The sequence below is a fragment of the Limanda limanda genome, chromosome 15 (assembly GCF_963576545.1).
Source record: "Limanda limanda chromosome 15, fLimLim1.1, whole genome shotgun sequence".
NCBI lineage: Eukaryota > Metazoa > Chordata > Actinopteri > Pleuronectiformes > Pleuronectidae > Limanda > Limanda limanda.
In genome coordinates, this window is record NC_083650.1 from 754,934 (window position 1) to 761,702 (window position 6,769).

Below are 6,769 nucleotides of genomic sequence, written 5' to 3' on the forward strand. Positions count from 1 at the left end.
CCTCATATAACCACAAGATATTAGAGAATACAACTGATGACCCCCCTCCGGCCAACAGGACTCTACAGAGTATAAAGCCAGCCTCTTTGCCTGTTCACAGGAGCCACTCGGATACTTTCCCTCTGGTTAAAGTTGCAGTACCTCCCCAGGTACCAGATAGTGGCATTTTTGAACTTGTTTACCATGGAGCAGATAAGAGGATCCAAGATGTTGAGAGTCAATGCACTTTAGCCTGCAAGCAACCCATGCAGCTGCAACATTGCAACATTGTCACCACTCTTTGCAGAGGGACCAGTAGTGGAGAGAGTGATGTTCAGCAGACTCAGAGCAAGTGTGTCTGTGTTTTATCCACTAATGCAGAAGTCAACATGGAGGGCAATGAAGAAAAGTGCCACCTTCTTCCCAAATGTGACAAGGAACTCTGTTATGGCTCCTACATCCATCATGCCAATTTTGAAGACACATTTTCTGCCTACTGCCATCCCAAGTTCATCCCAGCCCCCTCCCAGCTGCTGCCACACTTGACAGGCATAGAACCAAGCAGTGACATGCAGCGAGCCACAGCACCTCCTTCAGTGACAACCCACCTCGGCCTGCCTCGCCTCATCTCCTCTGTCAGTGAGACAGGCCTGGATGTCAAACATCTGCTGCGATGCTGCGACTTCAACTGTTCTTGGATCAGCTCATTGCCTCCTGGTGCTGGGCCACCATGCCAAAAACACTTCAGAGGAGAGGATTGCTGCAGCAGTCCCATTGGCCATGTGAGAACCATGACCCGGGACATCGGGACACTGACAACCCCGAGAGAGCTGAGGGATATTGGGGTGCAGACAGGACACCCTGTCACACCTCATGTGTTCCCCCAAATCTGTTTGGCAGAGGAGAGCAGAAGTGAGACCTCCTGCAGCAACACTCCATCACTGACAAACACTGACAGTGATGCAGGCAAGAAAATAGATGGTAAGTCCCCAGTGAAGGAGGTGAAGTGGGATGCAGAAGGGATGACATGGGAGGTGTATGGAGCCTCTGTGGACCCTGAGGAGTTGGGTATAGCCATCCAGAGACACCTGGAGCTGCAGATCAAGGAGACAGCGAGTCGGGCTGCCAAGCTGTCACGCCAGAATACTAACACCTCCCGGCAGAGTGGGACCACCGGCTGTCAGAGAAAGAGGAGCAGAATGATAGGCTCCATTCGAACCTGCTTTACTCGCACCACTACAGCTATCGACTGACTAACTGGCTTAGTGACTTATGGGACCTGAACACTGTGTTTAGTGGCCTGTATGGCTACTCATAGCCTCAGCCTCAAATGTCACTCATCTGATCTGAAGGTGTATGGAAGATGGATCTGCATACAAGATCATACAAGATCACTGATGCAGGTCCACATTTAATGGTGTCTGGTCATTTTATTATTATTTTATTCACTGAAATCAGAAGACAGAGTTCTGAAAAGGGAACTAATGAAACACTAATGAGCTGTCATTTGTTTAGATTTTTCAAAACAAATGATGATCTTTCCCTGCGTGGGTGTATAAGATCAATTACCTCCAGGGGATTGGTACCAGAAAAAACACCTGTACAGTGCAAAGCAATCTGATACAACAGTCCTGCATTAAACACGACAAATATCATTAGCAATATATGGGTTGGGAAATAATATGTTTTACAGTGATACAATTCAGGATATAGGTTTTGGTATACCTCCCCCTGCTGACTGGGGCTCCCCATGGTGGCTTGGCTTTTGAGTGACAGACAGTGACACATCAGTAGACACCTGGCAGGAGGAGCCATTGACAATTCCTTAGCTAAACCTAACACTAATCCCTCATAGACCAGTCTACAACCTCACAAACAAAGAAAATAATAATAAAAGAAAAAGTAAGGGATAAATTAATCTGTGTTGTCAGAACATGGAAACATGATGACTTAATGAGTAAATGATGAACAAATGTAAGTAGTTACATATGATTGTATTTCACAAGCATGATTTAAACTCTCTTGGCTTGGTACAGCAATGCAATGATTTTCATTATCAGTTTTTGTTTTGGATGTGTAGAGACAGTATTTTCTTCTTTTCTGTATGAGCATACAGGGGCACCATCAATCTAAAGCCTTTTTTTTTTTTAATATACAACACAGTAAGCCAAAACAATACTGGGACATTTTAAATGTTTTATGTGTAATATTCAGAAAACAATCAATCAAAACAAAACAATCACACTGCTCGAGCTCTCACTTGTTGCCTGTTAACCCCCAAAGGCTCAAACAAGAATCGTCCAAAACAGTAACGTGATGCTCAGACTGAGAAAGAAATTCAGCCCTGGATGGCATTGCCAGTTTATGTATCTATAACCACCAGAATGTGTTGAGTTTTGAATGGGAATAATTGAGTCTGCAGATGAGAGACATTCTAGGTCACAACGTCAAGACCTGGCATTTTACACTGGAACTCACATGCAGCACCTTGAATGACAGGCACACAGAGAGGGGCGGCATAGAGACTGACAGGGATACTAAAGAATTCTGATAGCCGTCACCCCTTTACAAGACTTAAAGGGATAGTTCACCCAAAAAGGAAAATTCAACTCAAATACAACTTGAAAATTGTCATTTACACCATGTTTTCAGCCTAAATGTCCCCTGTGATCCACGTGCGAACGCGCTCCAGAGGGGGATATCAGATGAAATGTAAGGTTACAACATGGTGAAAATGACCCTATTTCGAGTGGAATTTGAATGTCAGGGTTTGCGGACACTTGGATTACTTACTACACAGGAGCAGTATGGAGGCATTTTATGTTTTTTTCATGTCTGAAGAATCGAAACACTAGGGATGCACATAAATGTTGAGTGTATTTATTGTAAGTCACTTTGGACAAAAGCGTCAGCCAAATGACATGTAATGTAATGTAATGCACGATATTGATTTTTCTGTCCGTAACCGATAATTACATGCTTCATGTAACGTATGGCCGATACGATCATAATTTCAAGTTTCTTAAACAGAAGTTCATAGCCTTTAGTTTATGCACACCTCAGGGTAAAATTGCTAAATATATTAAGCAAATATGGATGAATTAATATTCCATTAACACAACAAAACCCATTTAGACTCAGTTCTGAGAGTCTTCTGCATAAGACATCAGCTGCTGCCTGAGTTCTCCTTTCACCAGCTTCCAGAAAACTACCATAACAATGAGTAGAGTGAATTTTCATTTGTGGGTGAACTATCCGTTTAACCTGATTGACCTGCATCATGTTGATGTTATTATAGATTTACTATGAACTATATTTTACTCTCTGGCTCTGACATAGTACTAGAACAAAGTGTGTACATAGGTCTGACTTCATTTTTATCCGAAAAAAGGAGTAATATCGTTTGTGTTTGTTCGTGTTACAGACTTCCTTTTTGAGCTAATGTTAGCGAGTGTAGGGAAGTGGAACAGAAGCATAGAGTGGACATACACTCAATTTGACCTGCACAGAACCCCAGATAATCTCCTGAAATTAATCGGAGGGGCTGTATGTGAGAACACAAATCCAAGTTAGCTGCTCCAGACAGTCTTCCAGAGTTTAGACCCGGGTGCTGGCAGGAAAAACTCCAACTAACTCAGATGTGTATGAGAGAAAACAGCAGGATGTCTGGAGAATTCACAGCAAGAGACTATGTGTGATGATGACATTTCTGACATGTGATAGACGCAAAACTGGAAACACTAAAAAGAATACAAATACCTCTGGATGAAAAAGAGGATCCATACAGGTGCAAGATGCTGACGAGCATATCAATAAGAAGGGGCGACGATGTGCAGTAAATAAAAGCAAGTGATCTCAGCAGCAGAATAAACAGTATGTTATGTCCTGCCTCCTGCACTTCCCCTCACCTGAATTTGCCGAAGATTTTCCTTATGTTATGAACACATCTGACGGGAGAATCTCCTTCTGTGTTGTTCATGTTCAAAAGTCAAATGTCTAGATTCTTGTGTACAAACTTTGTTTGAAAAGAAATTAACATCAGCTACGTCGCCTACTCCAGTAGACGTTGAAGTCCCATACTGCATTGTTTCTTTATTGTTTTATAAGCCTAAAGAAATTATGGGATTAGCTGTGGTGATGGTAATATTGGATGTACTGGTATTTGATTTGTGTATAACTTTTTCAAGTGAATTTAATTAATGTGTTAAAATGTACTAAAGCCAAAAAGTCTTTAAAATTCTCCAAAAAATCTTAACAAAAACAAAACAATTTAATTTCCATCTAGATTAATTTAGGTTTTTGATAGATTATTAAAAAAAATCAAGTACATTCGAAAAAATTTAAGGATCAACCTCTTTGAAAATGGTACACACTTTGCTTGCAGTTTCTGTCCAACAGTAAGAGATCAAATAATTGCAGGTGGCTGTGTTCAGTGAGCTAGAGTTGATGTAGATTCTGATATGGGAAAGCGAATAAACAGACGTAAAAAGAACATATGATACAGATGTTTTAAAGTGTTAACATTAAATCTTATATATAATAGTGGGTTAATTTAGAGAATTGCTGCTTTGTACGTCAAAATGTTGAAAGATCAAATTTAATAGTGCTTCAACCCTGTAGTAATGTAGGTAGCTTCCAATTCTAGAAAACAAAGAAACTGGAACTATGTGAAAGCTACAGTTAAATGTGTCAACTGTCAATTGTGTATCTATATGTTCCACTCTACAATCTCAAACAGGTGTCATTACATTGAGGATGTTTCATTTGAGTGTCTGTCTTAAATTTTGCCTGATAGATATTGTTGCTGAGGGTTGTGGATTTGGTTGTCATATAAATCTGAGATCAAACACAACATAATCAGATTATTTCGACAAATAACTGTATCAGATTGCTTGTCACTCAGTCTTCAATGTTAAAATCGAAGTCATATTGAAGTTCTGTTTTCTTTCATCTGTTGATGAATGATGAATCAATGATTTTGCCAGGTATCACTTTCCCCTGAGATACAGTGTAAAATCTGGTGTTTATACACTCGTGTTGGCAATCATCACAAATGAGATGTTTCTGGTTCCTGAGCAAGAGCTAAGGTATTGGCTGTAGAGAGATAGCCTTGGGCAAATTAGGCAGTGGCATCTCTCTGCTTTCAATTGTCATGGATGAGTTGAACATCAGTGACAAATCAAGATTGAGATACCAGGGGGTCACAGATGACATGTCCTTTTTAAAGTGGCCCACAGCAAAAAAATTCTAGTGATCTGCTGTATCATGTGCCTAAAAGAACATCTGCCAGTGGAGCAGATGGAGCATGACACCATTACTTCAGTGTCAGGGCTGCTGTATTTTATTAAATCCATAGTTTTTCTTTTAGAATCAGCCTCAGGAAAAGAAATGACTCAAAGAACAGCTGCATCATGAACTGCTGGTGTCAGCCTCACACCTCACTATTTAGTGTCTGGTCAAAAGAACATTGCAGCCTCTAGAGGGCACTAGCAGAGGTTTAATGTGTTATTCACCAATGATGATGTAAGAAATAATCTAATAATAATCTAATTCCATGCTCAATTGAAAACCTCCCTCAGTTTCAGGTTTTTATAGTCACTGCACTTTCACACCTACTTTATTAAGACATCTGTGTACGTGGTGATAATGTCATACAGAATATATCAGCCTCAGTGCTGCTTACTGAAGCACTAATGACACTACTGTAGTGATTGAAAAACATACATAAATAAATAAATACAAAACGAGTTAATCACACTTTGTGGTATGCGGTGGAAAAGTTCATCTAGCTTTGCTTCTCATCTTTACATCAGATGGTTACAGAGGCGAGAAAGTCACAGCAAGTAAACCACTCTGGGATTCACTGTTGAAGCAGAAAGTGAGGAGCAAACATGAACACTGTTAAACTTAAACGAAGTGAGCTGAAGGGACAACAAGGCAGCTGAGTGTGCAGCCTTCCTGCTGCTTGGTGAAACTCAATCATGGAGACTTAATGTTTCATCTTCAGGTTTAAAGCTGTAAAGTTTTTTTTTAACAAGGAAATAAACATTTCAAATATGGAACCATGAATTCACTCAACATGTGGAGCTTCAGTTATCAGTTTCTTTAATGTGAAAAGTGAGTCCATTTATTTTTGACTTCACTATAAATGATGGAACAGGGTGTATATATATATATATATTATCATTAATGCTGACTTCAGCTTGTGAAAGGACACTGAATGTATTCCGGTTTTCTTCAATAACTTTCAGCCAAGTTGTTAATTTTCTTCTCTGTCAGTTAACTTGTGTGGTGTTACATTCACATGCAGAAAAGATATGAAGTGATTCATCCTGCTGTTGTGTTCAATGTGAGGCTACTGATAACAGTATTCTTTGTATGGCTGCTTTTGAAAATAACTATCAGTGAATGTTTGTTGGAGCCCTATATTGTTATATTTCAGGTTCCACACAGTAATTAATGCAGAGTGAGTGTTTGTTAGTTGAAGACATTGTTAAATGTTGTTCTAACGGTGTGTATCCAAGAGGAATGTGCCCAAATATTGATGCCAGCAATAAAATCACAGAAACTCTATGTGATTGTCTTGGTCAATGCTCCAAAGGTTAGTTATTCTTAAACACTCCCACTCAATAACTTGCAGAGCCAACAACTAATGAAATGGTTTAGTTCACAATACTTCAAAAGATGTTGACAGCAGTTGAAAGATGTCATGACCCTAAGCTGCAGCAACTGCAAGTCACAGCTTCACTATGTCAGTAAATTGTTACATAATGTTTATGGAATCTAGTTA